Genomic DNA, 23,171 nt, shown 5'->3' with positions numbered 1-23,171 from the left:
TTGAATAACCTTCTGGTCTCCTATAAGTAGAACAAAGTCAACCACCTAAAGAGAACTTTGCACATCAAGTCTACATCAGATTGTGAGTGATTCAAGTGCTAGAATACTCAAAAGGAACATTTGTGCTCTTTGCTTGTGTAATGTTCGTGTAGTTTTTCAAGTGTGACACAGCTTCTTCAATAGTGTAGCATAGTGAGGGTTGCGAGTGTTTGTAAAACTTCCTTGCTTGACCAAGTGTGGTTTGGGGCAAGAAGGAAGTGATCCCTTCCTTGTACACAAAAGATTGGTTGCAAGTTTGTTCAACTTGAAGTAATTTGGTATATAAAAGTGGTGTTCAAACCTCAGTTGTGTTTGAAGCCTGGTTTGTTTCTTTACTTTCATTTACTGCTTTTCTACATAAACTGTTCTTCTCTTCATCTCACGAATACTTGTGCTCTTGTGTTATCTCGTTCATTGGGAGGTATTTGAGAAAAGAAAGGTAGTCTGTGAAAAAGTGGACTATATCTTAGCAGGTTTTTTGAAAGCCTAATTCACCCCCCCTCTTAGGTTGTCTTCGATCCTTACAATTGGTATCAGAGCTTGGTCTCCTAGAGATTAAGCTCAAGCGGCTTGGAGTAAAGATGATAACCAGTCATGCTATGTTTGTTGAGGGGCAATCTGTTACTAGGCCTCCCATGTTTACTGGTTCCAATTATGTTAGTTGGAAAAAAAGAATGATTATCTTCTTGCAATCCATTGATATTGAGCTGTGGTTTATTGTGAATGAAGGACCGCATGATGCTAACTTTCTTGATGCAGAAACAGGGTTGTTGCGGCCAAAAACGAGAGCTGAGATGAATGCTCAAGATAGAACCAATCTCACATTGAATGCCAAAGCCATGAATGTTCTTTATAGTGCCTTAGACTCAAATGAGTCAATTAGAGTAAAAGGGTGTAAATCTGCCAAAGAAATGTGGGATAAGCTAAGAGAAATTCATGAGGGTAGTGACAACGTAAGAGAACAGAAAAAGTCCATTCTGGTCACCAAGTATGAATCTTTTAAGATGGAACCTCATGAAAACATCGATAAAATGTATTGTAGATTTAATGATCTGATCAAGGATTTAGAGGTGCTTGAGAAGGAGTACTCTCTAGGTGAAAAGAACAGAAAAATTCTGAATGCTCTATCAAAGGATTGGGAAAGCAAAGTGACTGCCATAGAGGAAGCCAAGGATCTAAATTCCTTATCCATTGAATCTCTGATTAACTCTCTAACTTCTTACGAACTGAAAATTAAATCTAAGATGCAGGAAGAAGAAGACACAAAAGGAAGGAAGAGTATTGCTCTGAAAGCTTCACAAGATGAAGATGAAACAGCCTCACAGGATGAAAATGACTTGGAAGGTGATGACAGTGATATTGCACTCATCACAAGAGGCTTCAAAAGATTTCTCAATAAGAGAAGATTCAGGAAAGGCGGATCCAGCAATTCCTTCCAGAATCAGACTAATGACTTCAGAAATAGAGGGAAACTAGAGTTCAACAAGAAGCAAAACGATAAATGTTTTGAATGTGGCCAACCTGGACATTATGCAAATGAGTGTCCAATGAAGAAAAAGAAGGAAAACAAGATTGAACGAAAACCAAAGTTCAACAATTTTCAAATTACCTGGAATGATTGTGTAACAGCCCCACTTTCCCCTAAGGCGAACCAAAGGGGTGAGCGGACTGCCTGCCCAGCTCTCGCCAGGACTCACGATGCAGACTAGAACTATCTATAGCGATCCGGAACTTACGAACGAGCGTAAACGAGTCAAAATGGTAAAATAACCCAAAATTTAAAAAAATGAAATCCGAAGTCAGCCATGAATAGTGACCGACCCGTCAGAACCCAACCGAAATAGCCAACAAACATTCACATCTGAACTTTAGCGTTTACAAATCAAAATGACATACAAAAGTTTTCAAAAGTTAATATATACACACGGTTTACCAAATCAAAAGAGAAAACGCCCCAAAAGTACACTTAGGGTTTTAATACATGAGCTATACAAAAGATATGTTCAACTAGCTCAATTTGGCAGCCATTTGTCAAATCCAGACCAAAAGGGTTTATTTTCCTGTAAGGAAAACAAAAGGAACGGAAAGGGGTGAGCTTGCGCTCAATGAGGTACCAAACAGATAGCATTAAAATCATGGCATTTCGCATTTAACAAATCAGATACACATGTCAGATGTAAAGCAAAGGAACCAATGATTCAAATCAGAAGGATACGGGTGGCTCTCAGGAGCCACATTTCCAGCGCAATACTTGATCCAAACCGGTTGACTCTCCGTCAACGTATATAGAACCAATGCGTCCGTAGACCCCTCTTATCACCGAATTCCGTCCACCAAACACCCCTTTACCGGGCCCGCTCACCTCAAACGAACAAAATGGTAATACTCGAGTATACCCGGAATCAAGGGTCTCAATACCCAAAATCCCCGAACAGACTACCGTGGTTCGTTATCTAATCGTCCAGGCCCTTGCCGGCCCGACTCGAATAACTTAGCCACAGGATTGAGCTCATAGGTCATAGAAATCCGAACAGATGCAGACACAGATAACAGATTCAAATTTTGCATAGTAAATTGGCATATGAACAGACTAGAGAACGAGTGTGATAAAGTACACCCTCGTCTCGAACAAATAAACAGATTGCAAAGCAGAAATCAAGTTAAACAGCAATGGAGGGGAGTGGTACACTCACCGGCTCAACTTCAAAAGTTTTTACTTCAGATTGGCCTTAATCGCCAAGAAACCCTAAAATAATCAAAATAAACCAATTGAAGGTTTCATATCCAAATCGAGCAAACGGAATGCACAAGTGAGACTCGACTACACGTCGTATGCCTTGCCAAATAAATACTAATGCAAGGGTGCAAGAAGGCAAATCCAACTTAAAGAACCAAACGGCCTAGAAAATCGGGCAGCACTTCCCCTAAATTTCTTACTTTTCCAGCCATTAAGGCTTCATTATTTCCTCAAATCAGCCCCAACATTTCACACCAAAGGTCATCTCATTTCCCAAAAGCCGTACAGGGCTCAAAGTGGTACAAGTACAAAAGTTAGCTAGGAAACAACCAAAATGAAAGCAAGCCCTAAGAGAGACTCGACGACGAGTCATAAAACAATGCTGAACACAACCCCAATAGGGTCTCATGTGCATAAATAAGCATGATAGCAAACCAGAAATTAGAAATAGCATTAGTCTTGGCCCCAAATAGAAAAACTGTTTTGCCCTTATTTTGCGGTAATGGCGTCAAATTCACTACGATTATCGGATGGGGGTGTAAGACCCACCGTTTCGAAGCCAAGAAACAGAGCTACAACAATGTAGAAGGTCACTCAATCCAGTTCCTAACACAACTAGGTCAAATATGCAAAATACTATACCAGAATTCCCAAAACAGGTTTGCAAATCACACAAAACTGTAATTACTATAACGCAGTCTATACAAGTCCAAATGCCGAAATTCCAAAGGCATATGATAGCTAAGACATCCAGTAACATTTCATCAGAAGACACCAACTTCAAAATCCAAACCAAATCCAGTCAAAATAGGCAATTACTATCGCAGTTCCGCACATTCTGTTCACCAAAAACAGCAACAGTAAAAACGGCATAACTCTCTCTATACTACTCCAAATGCCCTGAAATTTTGCAGGCACTTCATTCTCACCAATACCTACAACTTTGATGTTTTGAACAAAGTCCAATTCGGCCACTAGCTATGACCTAAAATTTCGGACAGAATAGGGGTTCAACCAAGAACCCTAATTTTCCAGAAATTCTTCCAAATTCAAAATTGATTGCAATTTCCTATCATATGTACCTACTAGAGCTAAAGCCCCTTATTACCAATCATCAAAAATAACCATACCATCAAAATCATATGAAACCAGAAAATTCATCATAAAATGGAAAACTTCACTAAATCAAGCCAAACCAAGAAATAAATCATATATTCCAACACTCAAGCCACTTCTAAGCATACTATAACCATCATTAGGTGTAGTAGGGGGGTTCAAGCATCACTTACCAAGTAACAAGAGAGAGAGGGATGATGGCCACCTTAGAGCTTCAAACAAACTTCACTAGAGCACTCACTATCACCAAAAGAAAGGATTTTATGGAATGAAATCAAACCTAAACTCTTGTTTGTGGAAGATTGAGTGATATGGAAGCTTGAAAGTTGGGAAAATTTCTTCTTCTTTGAGAGAGAGAGGGCCGGCCAACACAAGGAAGAAAATGGTGAATTTTTGTGATTTTTTGAAGTATTTAACACTTAGTCAAAAATAGTCAAAAGGATGAATAGTGTTTCTTAAGTCAAACCCAATGGTAGAGTGACACTTGTCACACTCATTTAATGCCCTCTTATCTTTCTTTTCTCTCTCACATCAATCACTTCACACACACTACTTATCTCTTAACACCCGATAAAATTTTCACAGTATCCGAAACTTAACCTTATTGGCCGAATTTTTCTGAACTTTTCGCACTAGTGGGTCCCACGTCCAATATATATTCTTAATTTTCTAAAAATTCTCCCATACTAGAAAAATCATCTTACAACTATAATTAAGCATAAAATCTACCAGAAAATATTTCTAAGCCCGAAAATGCAAAAATATAAGCAATTAAAGGGTAATAAACCCTAAGAAAATATTAGGATTTTACGGGTTCTCACAGATTGCAACTCAGAAGGCGAAGTTGAAGAAGAAGAGGAATCTGCTCAAGTGGCTTTCATGGCTATTGGAGATGAAGAGGTAACACAATGTAACTCTCAAACCGATAGTGATAGTGAATCTGATGATGATGTTAATTCTTTTCTAGAAAAAATGCATAACAGATTGAAAGAATCCTATGTTAAAAACAAGGAACTGAAGCAGAAAATTAGCTTTCTAATACAAGACAATGCAAATCTTTTTCGACAAAACAAATGTCTTAAGTATGAAAATGATAACCTGAAAAGGACTGAGTCTGATGTGCTTGCTGAACTTTACAAAAAGAAAAATCACTATGACATACTCAGAAGTGAGCAATGCAGCTTAAGAAAAAGGATGGATGACTTATGTCAATTGTTACATCATTTGAAACAGAACCATCTTCAAAAGAATGACACTGTACCTTATGTTAATACTCATCAAATAAGACTGAACCAAAATACAAATGAGTTTGCTATCCACAGAAGAAGGCAAGTCAGATTCATTAAACCTGTTCATTTGATTGATCCAATATCAGTATGCAACTTTTGTTGTCAATCTGGTCACATGAATAGCAACTGTTATGTTAAGAAAAACATGAGGAATGGCATGAGATGCATGTGGATAGTTAAACATAAGACTAACTCTCAAGGACCCAACATGTAAAGGGTACCAAGTATTATTTTGTGGGTTTGTGTGTAGGTGAACCAGGATAACATTGCTAAAAAATCAAAATGGTTCATTGATAGTGGATGCTCAAGACATATGACTGGTGATGCATCACAATTCATTAAACTCAAGCAAAAAGCAAGTGGAAAGGTAACGTTTGGAGATGATAACAAAGCCAAGACTGTTGGTATTGGCGATGTTGGTAAGAATGATCAAACTTTTATCCACAATGTTCTTCTTGTTGACAATTTAAGCTACAATCTGTTAAGTGTTAGCCAATTGTGTGATAGGAATCTGTTTGTATTGTTCAAAAAGCTTGAATGTCTCATATTTGACTCAAAGTTCAACATTGTTTTCAAAGGAAAAAGAGTTAATGATGTTTATGTAGTTTTTCTTGAAAAAATTGATTCCTCATATCTCAAATGTCTCAAAGTAGCAAATGAGGACCCATGGTTGTGGCATAGAAGGTTGTGTCACTTCAATATGGATTTGCTGAAAGAAATTTCTAAAAAGGAACTTGTTAGAGGTCTTCCAAAAATTAGATTTGAAAAAGACAGAATTTGTGATGCTTGCCAATTTGGAAAACAAGTCAAGGTTTCTTTTAAACCTAAGAAATGTGTTTCTACTTCAAAACCACTTGAACTTCTGCACCTTGATCTGTTTGGTCCTACACAGACTGCAAGCCTTGGTGGTAAGAGATACTGTTTTGTGATTGTTGATGACTATTCTAGATATACTTGGGTGATATTCCTTGCTCATAAAGATGATGCCTTTAAGAATTTTACCTCATTATTTGCTAAAGTACAAAATCTGCTTGGCTTGAAAATTGTCAGGATTAGAAGTGATAATGGGACAGAATTCAAGTTCTGTGGTTTTCCAGAATTTTGTGATCATAATGGTATTACTCATGAATTCTCTATTGCTAGAGTCCCTCAACAAAATGGAGTTGTAGAAAGAAAAAATAGAACTCTCCAAGAGGCTGCTAGAACCATGCTTAGTGAATGCAATTTACCAAAATATTTTTGGGCTGAAGCCATAAACACAGCCTGTTATACCATGAATAGAGTTCTTCTAAGACCAATTTTGAACAAAACTTCCTATGAGCTCATGTATGACAAAAAGCCTGTTGTCGGTTACTTCAAAGTATTTGGTTGTAAATGTTTCATTTTGAATATCAAGGAACATCTTGGAAAGTTTGACAAGAAATCTGATGAGGGAATTTTCTTGGGTTATTGTGAAAACAAAGAGGTTTCAGAGTTTATAATCGTAGAACATTGATTATAGAGGAGGCTATACACATTACTTTTGATGAATCTAATGGTGACATCTCTATGAGTTGTGGTGAAGATGATGACACAGGTGTTCAAGAAGAACTGAAGAAGCTAGCAATCAATGATCATGACTCTGCCTCACCAGAAACTGATTCAAAGGATACTGATGCTCAAGTCAGTCCAGCTGAAGAAGTGAATAATAGAGATACCACTACTCGTAATGATCTTCCAAGAGCCTGGAAATTTGCTCATAATCATCCCAGGGAGCTTATAATTGGTGATCCTTCTGAAAAGGTCAGGACTCGTTCCTCTAGACACCTGGTAGATAATCTTGCTTTTGTATCACATATTGAACCTAAAAATGTTGTTGATGCATTGAATGATGAGCACTGGATTTTAGCTATGGAAGAAGAGTTAATCCAATTTGAAAGAAACAAAGTTTGGACCCTGGTTGCCAGACCACAAGGCCATCCTATCATTGGCACTAAATGGGTTTTTAGAAACAAAATGAATGATAAAGGGGAGATTGTTAGAAATAAGGCTAGACTGGTGGCTAAGGGATACACTCAAGAAGAGGGAATAGACTTTGATGAGTCTTTTGCTCCAGTAGCCAGGCTGGAATCCATAAGAATGGCTTTAGCATTTGCATGTTTCAAGAATTTTAAATTATTTCAAATGGATGTTAAGAGTGCTTTCTTAAATGGATTTATAGATCAAGAAGTCTATGTTGACCAACCTCCTGGTTTTGAAAATGAATTTTATCCAGATCACGTGTTTAAACTCTCAAAAGCTTTATATGGATTAAAGCAAGCTCCTAGAGCATGGTATGAACGTCTGAGTGGATTTTTGATTGAAAATGGTTTTAAAAGAGGCATTGTAGACACTACACTTTTTACAAAACAAAGCTCACGAGATCTTGTGCAAATATATGTGGATGATATCATATTTGGTGCTACTAATGAAAAATTGTGCAAGGACTTTTCCATCATCATGCAAAAAGAATTTGAAATGAGCATGATGGGAGAACTGAACTTCTTCCTTGGACTCCAAGTGATTCAAACCCAAGATGGAACATTTATAAATCAAACAAAATACACCAAGGAGTTGCTGAAAAGATTCGGAATGGAGGATTCAAAGCCTGTTGGGACACCTATGTGCACATCTACCAAACTTGACAAAGATGAAGAAGGTACAAAAGTTGAGGAGAAGAAGTACAGAGGTATGATTGGGAGTTTACTTTATTTAACTGCTAGTAGGCCTGACATCATGTTTGCTGTGTGCTTATGTGCTCGATTTCAATCCTGTCCAAAGGAATCACACTTGAATGCGGTAAAAAGAATCTTGAGATATCTTAAAGGAACCTTAAATTTTGGCTTGTGGTATCCAAAATGTCATGAACTTCCTTTGTGTGGATTCTCTGATGCTGACTTTGGTGGTTGTAAAATAGATAGAAAAAGTACTACTGGCATATGCAACTTTCTTGGTCTCTTGGTTTAGTAAAAAACAAAATGCTATCTCACTGTCCACTACTGAAGCTGAATATGTTGCTGCTGGTGCTTGCTGTGCTCAATTGTTATGGATGAAAAACACATTGAATGACTTCGGTTTAGTATATGAATGTGTACCCATGTACTGTGACAACACTAGTGCAATCAATCTAACAAAAAATCCCATTCAACACTCTAGGACTAAGCACATTGATATAAAGCATCATTTCATTCGCGATCTTGTCTCAAAGGGGGTAATCCGTGTTGAGTTTGTTTGTTCTAAAGAACAGATCGCTGATATCCTCACAAAAGCTCTTCCGCTAGATCAATTTGTGTTCTTGAGGACAAAATTGGGTGTTTCAGAAAAAATGTTCTAAGTCTTATTTCTAGTCAATCCTTATCGGACGTCCGATGAATTGGAACGGACGTCCGACAGTGTTCTTCGTCCAAGTTTCAGAAAAACCCTGGTTCGGACGGTTGTGTCGGACGCTTCATTTCGTTCGGACGTCCGACACTCAAAAAATGAGTCCTATAAGGCAGTTACCCATTCTTCTCAGTTCATTTTCCTCCATAAGTCTCGGACGCGACCTTTCAGTTTCCTCTAATATTTGAAATTCAAATTCCTCTCTCCTCAAACCAAGTTCCGAGAAATTGAACCAACCAACTTATTTACACCTCTATTGCTCCTTAATCACTCATAAAAATCACTCCTAACCCCCAACTACCCCAAAACTCCCAATTCACATATGAAACCCTAACTTCACACAACTCCCTTCTTGCGGCTTCTTAGTGCACTCTAGTTGGCTTTTACTGCATTCTTCTTCTGTACACCACATTCTGCATCAAAAATCATATCCACATTGCATCATGGTTAGAGTCAGAGGAGGATCTACTAGTGCCGGACGATCCTTTAGGCTTAGGGATGAAGACATTGAAATCGTGGAACCACCTCCTGTGGCACCCAAAAAGAAGAGTGTAACCCGTGGTGGTAAGTTGAAGCAAACTGCCCAAAGAAAACTGGATATTCCAACTGCTGAATCATCTGATGAACAGTTGGAAGAACAGAGCTCTGAAGAAAACATTGCTGGTGAAAATGAGGAACCAGAACAGGCTGTCCGGGGTGATAAAGCTGTCACAAGGTCCTCTGCTAAAAGAAAGATGTCTGCAAAGAGGAAGAGCACTCCTCAATCCAAGAAAAAGCAGTCTGCTGATCCCTCTGATGATCAGCAGAATGAAGGAAACACCACTGGGAGTCAGAAAACTCCTGATGTGACGACCCCACTTCTCCCAAGGGCGAACCCAAGGGTATCGGCGGGCCGCCTGCCTAGCTCGCGCCAGGACTCAAAACTTAAAGTAATAAAACTAGATAAATCGAAAGAGCACTATATACAATATATATACAATCCCAAAAGTTATATTTACATCTTCAAAAGTCTCGAGTCAAACCACTCTAATACACTATAACCACAACCAGCAGAAGATAGACCCTAAGAAGGGTCCTTATACAAACCACCAAAACAAAAACAACCATCCTAACTGTTCAACTATTACAAGCCAATCTAACTATACTAGTATACGAGCCAAAAGTCCCCGCGTCGGCCCCTGCTAAGGAAAACAAATGGAAAGGGGTAAGCTATATGCTTAGTAAGTAAACAGGGGCGAAAGCATAAATTTCACGTAACAGTTACACAGTAAGAGTAAAGCAAAAGCAGAAAAGTAACATCACATAATAAGGATACAGGTGGCTCCAAAGCCAATTCATATGCCATACGTGATCTCCTGCCGACACTCCGTCGACCACACTCAATGGTCCGTAGACTTCACTTGTACACCCACCGACACCTTATCACCCTCACTGGCCAGTCACCTCACAAACTTGCCCGGGCGAACGAAATCACAAACTTGAGCTTGAGTCACAAGCTCGGGTCACAAACTTGGTCACCTTCTCGGTGAACCGGATTCACAAAATTGGTTCATAACATGAACCTACAAACTTGGTGACCTCAGACTAAGTTGGACTGACTTCGACCAAGCCCTAACCGGCTCGAATAGTCCAAACAGGTCTTAGATCGGGCCCACGAACTCACAAACTTTGCAAACTTCACAAACTTTACTCGAAAGTCGCCCCGAGCCACAAGCTCAAGGGTTTTGGTTCCCAAAGGTTCATATACATATGCCAAGTACAATTATACATTCAAATTAGGGTTTAGGTCGAGTGCGATAAAGTACACCCTCGCCTAAGCACCCTTTTCACATATCTCAAACACATAGCAAAGAAAACACATCAAACTGGCCTGAATACTTACTCAGAAACTGAAATAGCAAAAATACGAAGTCGGATCGAAATGAACAGCTAGTAGTGGGCCCCACCCGTTCCGCCCAGCTCACCACCGTCTGAAATAGAAGATTGTGTCACATAATATCGCAAACGGCTACTATCGTGCCTAAAACAAGCAAAACGGCAAACACGACACGCGCGCACGTAAATATGACGGACGGAAACGGAAACGGCCGTTAGCGGAAACGGCAGATTTGACACTCGTTTCTAGTTTACTCATAAGTTGAGCTACGAATACCGGATTAAGGCGTATGAGGTGCCATATCGAAACTTAAAGGATGAACAACAACTGTTATGAAGACATCCAGAACTGAAACTGGAGGCTTCAGTCCCAAATGAACCAAACACAATCGCTTACGAAATCTGGCCAATGCACAAATGGTCAGTTTTGAGTGCAAACTGTTTTCCATACTACACATGGTCAAAAGAGCTGAAAATTGGCAGTTAGATAGTTCATTCCAAATGGAACAACTTTCATGAAGGTCGGCAATCCAAATTTGGAATGGAAATTGGTCATCAGGACCAAAACAGATCTGACCAGAAAATGGTCATTTTCACGGGCAGGCCTTATTTGCTCGGCTATATCTCAGGTTCTATAAATCCGATTCATGAAATTCCAAGGGCGTTAGAAAGCTCTGATATAGAGCTATAAGTTTGGTGTTTTGGTCGCAAGCCCAAACAGCTTGTAACCTAGTCAAACGTGAAGCCAAAGTTCCAGTCGTAAACTGTCCGGATATAAGAACAGAACAGAATTTGACGGTCAAAACAGGTCTGAGTATTTCGTTTATAACTCAGGTTATACCACTCTGTTAATCCTGAAAATTTACAGGGATATCTAGGACTTAAGGGGCTACAACAATGTAGAAGGCCTCTCAATCCAAATCCTAGCACAACTAAGTCAAAAATGCAGAAAACCAACTCAGAACCGTAATTGCAGGTTCCCAAATCACACAAAACTGTAATCAGTCCAAGTCAGGCTATACAGGTCCAAAAGCATTGATTCCAAAGGCATATGAAAGATAAGACATCAAGCTACATTTCATCAGAAGACACCAACAACAAAATCCAAACCAATTCCAGTCGAAACAGACAATTACTATCGCAGTTCGGACATTCTGTTCACCAAAAACAGCAACAGTAAAAACAGCATAACTCACTCTATACTACTCCAAATGCCCTGAAATGTTTCAGGCACTTCAACCTCATCAATACCTACAACTTTCATGTTTTGAGTAAAGTCCAATTCGGCCTATAGCTATGACCTAAAATTTCGGACAGAATGTTCAACCAAGAACCCTAATTTTCCAGAAATTCTTCCAAATTCAAAATTGATTGCATTTATCAACAATTCACACCTACTAGAGTCTATATAGACCATTACCAATCATCATAAACAACCACACCATCATAATCCAATTAAACCAGAAAAATCATCATAAAATGGAAAACTTCACCAAAACTCTTCAAATCAAGAAATAAATCACATATTCCATTACTCAAGCCACCATTAGGCACAAAATAACCATCATTAAGTATAGGAGGGAAGTTTAAGCATCACTCACCTAATAACAAGAGAGAGGAAGATGATGGACACCTTAGCTCTTCCAAAAAGCTTCACTAAACCAACCACTATCACCAACTAGAAAAGTTGTATGGAAAGGAAACTAATTTATGTGCTTGATTGAGATGATTTGCTAGTGGAAAGCTTGAAGATTGAAGAGGTTTTTTCTCCTTCTTGCAAGGGAGAGAGAGAGCCGGCTATGGAGAAAGAAAAATGGTGAATTTTGAATGATTTTTGAGATATTTAATCCTTTGGTCAAAAAAGTCAAAAATGTGAATAGTGTTTCTTAAGTTTAATCCAATAAGGAAGTGACACTTGTCACTCTCATAAATGCAATCCTATCCTTTCTTTTCTCTCTCACATCAATCATTTCACACACTCTACTTATCTCTTAACACCCGATAAATTTTACACAGTATCCGAAACTTAACCTTATTGGCCGAATTTTTCCGAACTTTTCGCACTAGTGGGTCCCACATCCGATATACGTTCTTAATTCTCAAAAACTAACTAATACTAGAAAAATCATCAAAAAACTCAATTTACTCAAAAAAATTATCTGGGGAATTTTCTAATAAAGAAAATGTAGAAAAAATGGGTTTTCAATCTTAACCGGAACTTAGGGTTTAAATCTTAATCCCTACTTAGGGTTTTCGAAATACTCCCAAACCAAACGTTACCGCCCAAATAATGAATATCTCAACGTAGAACGAACTGGGGCCTCACACCTGAACCCTCTACCAGGAAGTCTCCAAGGACAAGAACTGAGGCTCAAAATGTAGAGGCATCTGCCACACAAACCTCAAACAGGAAACGTTCTGGAAAGGATCCTGTGTCTCAGCCAGTAGAAGAACCCACTCCTCTTCCAAAATTCATTGATGATGAAGCTAGAGACAGATTTGAGTTAGTCTCTCACAAAGGGTTCATCACCCAAAGGCTCATCCTTCCCTATGAATTTCGTAAGCTTGATCTTGAACCTGTTATCAAACTATTTGAATTCCAGAAATGGACTCATATTCTGACCATTCCTAATGTCTTTTACCCTGACATGCTGTATCAATTTTTTGCTAATCTTAGAAAGGGTAAATCACACACGGAACTCATCTCTAGGGTCAATTCTGTAGACATCATGTTAACTCCTGACATTGTGAATTCCATTCTGAAAACCAGTATTGAACCTAATTTCAAAGGAAAAATTGCAAATTTCTTTTCATATGAGGAATTTCCTTCTACCTACCATCATTTTTACAATGCTAAACTCATGACCTACTTTCAAACCACATTCAATACTCCTGCTGAGGCAAGACTGGATGATCTTAGTCCTCAGAACCTGATCATCTTCACCATCATTTCAAATCTGTTAGTGCCAACTGATGGCCACAGAACAGATGTAAACAAAATGGAACTCTATCTGTTCTACTGCTTTGTTGAAAAAATTCGCATTGACTTTGGATTTGTAATGTGCAAGTTTTTGCTCAAAATTAGCACTAACAGCCGTAGGAAGCTCTCTTATGGCAGATTTCTGACCCCTATCTTTGCCCACTTTGAAATTCCTTTTTCTGGAAAATCTCCCAAAGACAGTGCTTCATCAGTCTTCTCAAAAGCTTATTTTGAACGAAAGAACTTAAAATTTTTTGAAGGCCATTGGTGCTATAAGGAGACTGTTACTGAGTCTAGAAGAAAAAATTTTCATGAAACCCCTGTCACTCCTAGGACTCCTCGTGATCAGTCAGACTTTGTCTCTCCTTTCACCATTCATCCTAGGAAGTCTGCTGGCAGGTCCTTCGCATCCAATTCTGAAGTCATTTCCTTGCTTGAAGATCTCAAACAACATGTCTTGCTTATTGAAGAAGGTCTCATGATGACCATGACCTCTGACTAAAAATCCTCCTTCATTGAAAAAAGAAACCTTCTTGTCCCTCCAATACCTGAGAGCAATGTAAATGAGCCAAGCACTGAGCCTACAGGACCAACTACTGGTGCTGAGACTACACTAGCTTCCAGTTCTCAGCCCAAGGATAAAGGCAAGGCTCCAGCAACTGAGGAATCAGATGAAGATAGTGATGAAGAAACTGAGGAAGAAGAGGATCCTGCACAGTATCGTCTGGCAAGGAGAAGGCCTGGATCATCTAAAATCACCATCTAGGCACTACTAGGTCACTGCACCTTTATCTAGGACTATAGTTCATCTTTTGCTTTGAACTTTTGTATTAAGTGCTGAACACATGGTCTGTACAACTGGATATTTTTTTTTTACTGCTTGTGAATGTTATAACTAAGTGTTTTGTTATGAATATTTTTCTTGGGTGATATGATTGGTTATGTGTTTGTGCAATCTGCTGAAAGAATGAATGTTTCTGATTGATATCTGTTAAATGATTGATTCCAAACTGTGCTGTACATTGTAAATGTGTATACTGATATTGTTTCTGATGAGATGCATTGCTGGTACCAAAACTGATACTAAATCTTGTGATGACAAAAAGGGGGAGAATTGGATTTGGATTTGGTTTAACACTGATGGTATAGAGTAACTAGTTAGGGGGAGTCAGTCTCAGGGGGAGTTGAGTTGGATCAGCACTGATGATGTGGATTGCGTTTCTTCCTGTATACTACTCATGCACTTCGTTAGGGGGAGCTGTTATATTTTTTGCTCTATCCAATTGTTTTGTCATCATCAAAAAGTGGGGAGATTGTTTATCTCAACTCATATCTTTTAATGATTACAAAACAATTGGATGTTTTTAATACCTTTTGTAGAGATCCTTTTTTCAGAAATGAACCAAACAGGTCTGTGGATTTAAAGCAGAAAAAGAAGATCAAAAAGAATGAAGTCTACTGAGGATGATGTCGGACGCACAAAAGGAGAGTATCGAACGTCCGACATTCTTTGAGTATCTTCGGACGAGTAAAGAACTCAGACTCGGACGTCCGAAGAAGACAAGCCAGGAGTTACTTGATTACTGATCAGGATCGGATGCTCAACACCTGTGTATCGGACGTCCGACAGCACCAACAGCTAGTTGACTCTTCAGTTGCCTTCTACCCGTTGACAGCATTAATTGAATAACCTTCTGGTCTCCTATAAGTAGAACAAAGTCAACCACCTAAAGAGAACTTTGCACATCAAGTCTACATCAGATTGTGAGTGATTCAAGTGCTAGAATACTCAAAAGGAACATTTGTACTCTTTGCTTGTGTAATCTTCGTGTAGTTTTTCAAGTGTGACACAGCTTCTTCAATAGTGTAGCATAGTGAGGGTTGCGAGTGTTTGTAAAACTTCCTTGCTTGACCAAGTGTGGTTTGGGGCAAGAAGGAAGTGATCCCTTCCTTGTACACAAAAGATTGGTTGCAAGTTTGTTCAACTAGAAGTAATTTGGTATATAAAAGTGGTGTTCAAACCTCAGTTGTGTTTGAAGCCTGGTTTGTTTCTTTACTTTCATTTACTGCTTTTCTACATAAACTGTTCTTCTCTTCATCTCACGAATACTTGTGCTCTTGTGTTATCTCGTTCATTAGGAGGTATTTGAGAAAAGAAAGGTAGTCTGTGAAAAAGTGGACTATATCTTAGCAGGTTTTTTTGAAAGCCTAATTCACCCCCCCTCTTAGGTTGTCTTCGATCCTTACAAAGAACTTTTAGGTCTACGTAACCAAAGAAAGGGATCGGGGGTCACGTTTGATAAGGGAGAAGGCAAAGGCAAAGCCTAAGGCACTCCCTTACCCTAGCCAAAGCTAGTTGCGTGACTTAGCCCTTCTTTTCTTAATTTTTCTACCCAAAGTATGTGTTGCATGTTGGATGTGACTAATGGATATGACAAAAATGCAATCCTAAATCTAAAATGTCTCTTATGAGGCTTTTTGGTCCCAATCACATGAGTTGTGATGGCCAATAAGGAAAACTCTCATAGAGGTCACGGGTAATGCAAATGAAGACCCAAATATGAGTGCAAGTGTGAAAATGTGAGAAGAATGCAAAACAAAACAAATGTAAGTGCAAGTGTGCAAATGTAAGAAAAGTGCATGTGTGCCAATTGAGAAAATAAAGGTGTTTGTGTGCAAGTGGATGAAAATATGGTATAATAGTAGTAAATGCATATAAGTGCGATTGGGTGCAATTTGTGAGGTAGAAAATAAATAAGTGATAGGGAAAGAAGAGAAATTTGTGAACATGACATGTGGAGTGAGAAAATGTGGAAAAAAAAGTGAGGAAGTGATATGATAAGAATGAGAGTGCATGATCCTAGAGGAATGCGTCAAGTCGGGTACGGGAATGACTCCTAATTTCACGACTTTAATTTTCCCTTTTGATTAGAAGGAAGAACTAGCGTGCTAAGGCTATTTTGTAGCCACACTCGCTCGTTTCCCTTATCGAAAGGGGACTCTCAAGCAAATGTACCCTATAACTAGCATGAGGGTGCAAAAACCTAAAATTAAGGGGAAAGGATTGGAGGAGCATGCCAAATGCTAGAAAACTAAAAAATGCATGAAATGTAGTGAAACATGCAAGTATGAACTAGCGAGGAAAATCCCTAAGGGTCTAGCGTTGGACTAGCCCATATCTATGAATTCCTACTAGCGTTGGACTAGTGGAAAACGGGACAATGAGCCACAACTAGCGGTGGACTAGTGTGGTGACGTGCATTCATCCATCACATTCATCTATGACTATAGAAAGCAAGTAGACATGCCAATCATCTATAAACACGTAGCACATAACACTTAGCATGCTCGACTAAATGCAAGAGCCTAATAAAGCAAATTAACACGTAGCAACGAAAGCAAGCAATCAATCTAATGAACCTATTACATTTGCTAACTAAAACAAAAGGGGAAGGGGAAAAATGGACAAAAATGCTCTCCAAGCCCTATCTATTACAAGCCAAGAGGTGTACACATACCCCATAAATAAATAAAAGAATGACTTTAATAAAAGCAAAAGTAATTGAAATAAATGAAAGGAATTAAGGGAAAACAAGGAAAACAAAGTAGACATGCAATTCTCACTTAACACGTTGGATCACATAGGGGAGAGACGAAAAAGATAAAAGAAGTTATACCTCCCTTGGAATGGTGTCCAAATGAAAGAAAAATGGCTTCAAAACGATAACAAGGTCAAGGTACCACTTTAATTGAGAAAATTAAAGAAAGTATGCAAACACAAGCTCACTTGGTCAGAAAGCCCTTAAAATCAAGAATTAAAAGCCATTTAAACAAAGCAAGGTGGCTAATTGAATCAAACAAGCAATGAAGTTGCAAAAAACTAAAACTACCAAGGACCAAATTGATGAAATTATTCAATTGATTGGGTCATAGTGGAACAAGGGGAGACTTAGGGGCCAAAGTGTAATTATTTTAGAACATTTCCATGCAAAATTCCATGCACTATGTTTACGAATAAGCCTTCTTCTTCATTTCTAACTGCTGGTTTTCTGCAAGTGCATCTTATTAGCAACCCAAGAAACTTAAACAGAGGCTTCAAACTCCACATTGATCAAATTCCATAAAGCCAATCATGTACACACGGTTGAGCATGCAACAACAGGAGAAGAAAACACCTCCAAAAAATCATACGAAGCCTTGCTGCATTTTTTTCATTGCAACTTTCATGGTTTCTGGTGCAATTTTTCTATCCAAACATTACTAACGGCTCAACCAACAACATCTTAGGCCAAAGTAACAAGCTCGCCAAACATGCTTTCCACTTTTCACCATAAAACCTTTATGTTTAAACATCAGAAACTCGGACAAAAGATCATGCAAACATAGAAATAACATTCTGCAATTTGTAGCTACAGTTAGCTACGCTTGTTGTGTTCATCAGATTCAAACTTTCATTCAAACACAGACAGCTTCTCAACCACACAGCAAAGGCATGATATGAAGCAATCAAAATCACAGAAATTGAACATTCAAGCAAGCAAATCTTCTGTAAAAAAAATTCTGCAACCTTCCGGGTTTAGTTCAAAAAAGAAAGAAAGGTTTCCTGCTGCAATTTTGTTGCTTAGCTACCTCGCGTGGCAGATTTTCACAAGCATCCCAACCCACAATCCTAACTTTAAGTTCTTATCAAGCTTGTCATGCATGCCATGGGATGGCAGAACCAGAAATGATGAATATTTTCGCGCAAACCAGAATTCAAACCAAGCTTTCTGCTAAAAGGATTCGGCAGCTAGGAAGGCTTTCTGCAATGGACAAGCAAGACCGCTGCATTTTTCATGGTTTGGTTCTTTACCATGGCTGTGTTTAATCCAATGGAAATTTCCATCCCAACACAGCTAACATTCTATCAAACATCAAGCTTCGATCATAAACAAGGAAACATAGCATTCGACACCCAAACATGCAAATTTCAAACCCAGAAATGCCATTCTTTCTCGAAAGCTTTAGTGTCAAAACAGTCATGAAGGAATAGACTACAAAACAAGTATGCATTACCCAAAACACCCAAACAAATCTAATCTCCGAAACAAACTTCTAAAGACTTCAATCCACACTTCCAATAAACAAAACCAGAACATCAGAGCAATATAAACACATCACGTCAAACATGCCAGATCCGCTGTAAATTCAGCAACCAAGAAAAAAAATGGCTACAACAAGCCAAAAGCTTGAAGCTTGTCGCAGCAGACTCTAAATCTGACTCTTAAGGGTCCTAACAACCAAAACAAATGATACACGGACCATTTTCAAACAAAGCAAGGGGAAAGCATGAAGGATGCACAGGGAAAAAGCAATTGGTCTCTGTTTCGGATGAAATCTATGGTGATATCATCCGAAACCAACTAAAGTTTACAGCTTCATCAGCAGACATCCAAGATGACAGCCATGACACGGATCCACCATCTCCCCAGATGCACAAATAAAAACGTGAAGGAAGAAAACTCACAGCAAATTTGGCAACAAAACGATTTAACAATCAGATGAAAGCCTGATGATTCATGACCGAAAAGAGAATGAAAGGTTACCTTCACTCCTTTGAATCGTAGACAAACAGCACCTGGAGGGAGGAGCAATGAATCACTGACGCAGGCCAAGCGAAGCTGGGAAAAGTTCCACATTTCTGCTGTGATTGCCCTCCAGATTCTAGATCACCTCTCTCCTTGTTAAGTTGCCGGTTTCTTCCTCAACCCTCGACTGTTCTTGCTTTCCTGTTCTTTCTTTCTTTTCTCTCAATTTTCTTAGCCGCCCCTCTCTCTGTTTTTCTCTAGCCGTCTCACGCACTCTTTTTTTCCTTCCCCTTGGCTGCGGTTTCTTCTCAGCTTTTTATATCAAGTTGGCAACCCTAATACCCTCCGTTTAATGGCTACCAATCAATCTCATCTTAAGCCCTCTCCCTTGGCCATCCGATCTACCAGCAAATGGTATGGTTTTCACGCTGCTGCATGCGGTTTTTTCCCCCTTTTTTTTTTGAAAAGTAATTTAACAAAATGATAATTAAGTAAAAACAGCAATTTAAGTAATATCGGACAAAATAAACAAACTAGAAACACCAAAGTTGCGATTTTTCATTTTTCTTTTCTTTTCTTCATTTTTCATTTTCATCATTTTTTCCAAGAAAACCTTAAGCCTATTTTTCAGAACCTGTTTAATAGCCTGAAACCCGCTTGCGGGTTTCCCCTTTTTTCCTTTCATTTTTTCACATTTTTCCAAGAAAACATTGAATTTAAATCAAAACAACTAAAACATAATTTTTGAATGCTTTTTCCTTTTTCCCGAGAAATTCTACGCTAAAATGGCTTAAAATAAAAACTAAACTAACTAAAAAAAACTAAAAAGTAAATAAAAACCAACACGACAAATAAAAATAAAAATAAATAGTAAATGCAATTACACTAAAAATTTGGTGTCTACACTAGGCTTAAAGTTTAGGGTGCCGGACTGTGGGATTGGTTTGGAAGTTAAGCGACTACTTGTAGGGATAAAACCCAGAGCTGCTTCGTGTGGTCTTTACGCAAAGTGAGATTGGGCGAAGTGGTGATAGGGTCCCAATTATATTAATGTGTATAAAGGACGCAGTGCTCTTCCTGAGTGTAAATGATGAATGTTATCTAGAACTTGTCCAATAAGATTTTGGCTAGGGTTTTGATAGAATATGGTGGTGTCCGGATTTGTTGAGAAACTTCTGGTTTTTGCATCATTCTTCTAGTCTTCTTATTTGATTAAGGTTTGCACCACCCGATTTGGAAGTGTTGAGATTTGAAATACTTGAACTGCCTGAGACCTACTAGGCTGAGCTCACTTGAGACTTAAACCTGTTTAGGCGAGTGTGTTTTTATTCGTACTCGTGCTCCTTGAACTTGAAGTAATTGATCCTGCTTCCGGACTTGTATGTTTTTATGTGTGGTTGTAGACCGGCTACTACTCTTCTGTAGCGGTTGAAATGAACCTCTCTGGTGGGGCATTGCCTGTTGTGTTGTCCAGCACCGCCAGTCATCTGGCGAGGCATGCCTGTTGTGTTGTCCAGCACCACCAGGGACAAATTCCTGAGACTCTCTGGTGAAGTATAGTCGTTGTACTAGCTTGTTGTGTTGTCCAGCACCGCCAGGGGTAAAATTTCAGACCTGGGGCTAAGCCATGTCCTGACTTTTTCGAATATCTAGGACATTAAATCCAATTCAGGGCTAATTGGTCGAACCAAGCCCTATTGTATGTTGTATTTGGTTACTCGTTTAGTTATCTATTGGATCATTGTAGACACCAAATTTTAATTTAGCTCTATTTATCATTTATTTATTTTTATTGATATTTATCTAGTTTTACTTATTAATCTAATGGTTTTTGTTTTTAAACATTTTTATTTATTATTTATTTTATTTTTTTATTTATTATTTCATTTTATTTATTATTCTTATTTTTATAGATTAAATAATGATTATTAAATGATTTTTGTTCATTAGTCTCTTAATTTTATTAGAATTTGTCGAAAAAAGAAATTTGTTCACAAAATATATATATATATATACTTTAATTTTTTAGATTCAATTATAGGATTTTGTTGCGTTTTAGCTTCAATTACAAGTTAACATTGTTTGTTCACTTAAATTAAATGTTAGTTCATAAAAATAAAAATAAAAAAAAAGACTCACGCGCGCGTGCTAGGCACGCTCGCTGCTTCCCCTTGATATCATATTAGCAGAAAATAAAGTCGCAAGTTTGCAGCTGCATTTTTTCAGCTATTTTCCTTGTTTTTTTTAGCTCCCTTCGATCATGTTAGTACTGTTACACCTGGCTTTCATCGACAAGCCAAAAAACAATTTAGAAGTTGAGGCCAATCCGATGGCTGAGAGGGAAACGGTGACCTGAAGCTGTTTATGAACCATCGAGATGAGGTTTTTAGGGTTGGAGTCTGATATAAAAAGGGAATTAAGGGTTTAGAGGGTTGAGAGGAAGAATTGGCGGCTGCATAAGCGAAAAACAGAGAGACCAAAAGAACCAGAAAGCTGAGAGGAAAATGGCTGTGAGAGGAGATTGAGGGAGGTTACGGGTAGAAAGAAAAACTGGAAGAAGAGAGTGAACAAGAAGGAAGAAATTCAGGAACTGAAGTGCCTTCACCCACGGGAAGCTACTTCCACCGACCTTCAAAGCTGCTTCCTTTGCTGTCTAGGTATACGGAGCTTTGCCCACTCCCTCAAAAATCCATTTGATGTTGTTTTCTTTTCCTAAAATCTGTGCTTAGATTGAGGTTCTGGTATGGTGGCTAGTTGTGTGATTGATATGACAGGGTATGAACTTGTTGCAAGTTTTTATGCCTTTTCTGCATTTTTTTTTCTGTCGCACATGGCAGTTGTTGCTAATAGGTGGTTGATAAGTGATTTGTCGGGGTATATCTTAACAATGTTAGGAAGTTATAATATTAGAGGGTTTGGGATAGTAAATGGGGGGTTTCATGGGACTGATTTCGCATAAACATGTTCCAAATGAGTGAGAAAACAAAGAAAGTTTCCAACTTTGTGTGATTTGCATCTGAAATTTTGTGTGAGAAAGTGTCGCGCCCCATTTTTTACAAGAAAAATAAATAAATGGTTTGAAAGTGAATTTTTGATTTGAAAAATGAATGAAAAACATGGGTCTAAATGGGACTTGAAAGTGCGACGATTCGACCCAAAATAGTTTAAAAGGTGTCGCGCCCCATTTTTTACAAGAAAAATAAATGAATAAATAAATAGTTTTAAAAAGTGAATTTTGATTTGAAAAATGAATTTTGATTTACAAAGAAAATGAAGAAAAATGTGGGTCTAAATGGGACTTGAAAATTCGACGATTCGACCCAAAATATAGTTTAAAAAGGGTTTTTAAAATAAAAATCGGAGTCGCCACTTGGTATAGAGTTAAGGTGTACCAAGTCACCTAAAAATGAATTTTTAAAGAAAAATAGGAAAAAACCCTTTTTAAACGACTCCAAGTCTACGTAAATCAAAGAAAAAGGTTCGGGAGTCACATTTGAAGAGAGGGAAGGCAAGGACGAAATTCAAGGCACCCTCTCAACCTAGCCAAGGCTAATTGCGCGATTTAGTCAAGGATTTTCTTATTTTTTAACCTAAAAATTTATTGCATTTGGATGAACTATATGAATGCAAAACCTAGATCTAATGATGAATCGAATGGGACAAATATCTCTTAGAGGTTTGATTGGACTAAATCACATAAGTCGTGATAGCCAAGGATGAGCCCTCCAAGAGGTCACGAGTAATGCTAATGACGTAAGAAGGAGTGGAATGAATGTATGTAATGTGAAAACATGAGCTTGTGTGAAGTGAAAAAAAGTAATAAAAAATAATGGTGTATAAGTGGGAGTGTGCAAATGAGTGTGCAATGTGAGGTATGCAAGGTGATAACGTGAAAATGTATGTGTGATAACATAAAGTGCATGTGTGCAAGTGATAGTATATAAAGTGCGAGTGGTAGAGTGAAAATGTGCAAAAATAAGAGTTGTGAAGTGAAAATGTGGAAAAAGGGATAGAATATGAAATAAGAGTGCAAAATGATAGTGGATAAATGAAATGCATGAACCCTAGAGGAATGCAAGCAAGACGGGTACGGGGAGACCCTAAATCGTGACTTTTGCTTTTCCTTTTGGTTAGAAGGGAAAACTAGCGTGCTAAGGCTATGTGTAGCC

The sequence above is a fragment of the Coffea arabica genome, chromosome 8e (assembly GCF_036785885.1).
Source record: "Coffea arabica cultivar ET-39 chromosome 8e, Coffea Arabica ET-39 HiFi, whole genome shotgun sequence".
Taxonomy (NCBI): domain Eukaryota; kingdom Viridiplantae; phylum Streptophyta; class Magnoliopsida; order Gentianales; family Rubiaceae; genus Coffea; species Coffea arabica.
The sequence above is the reverse complement of the archived record's forward strand: the minus strand, read 5'-3'. Positions refer to the sequence as shown.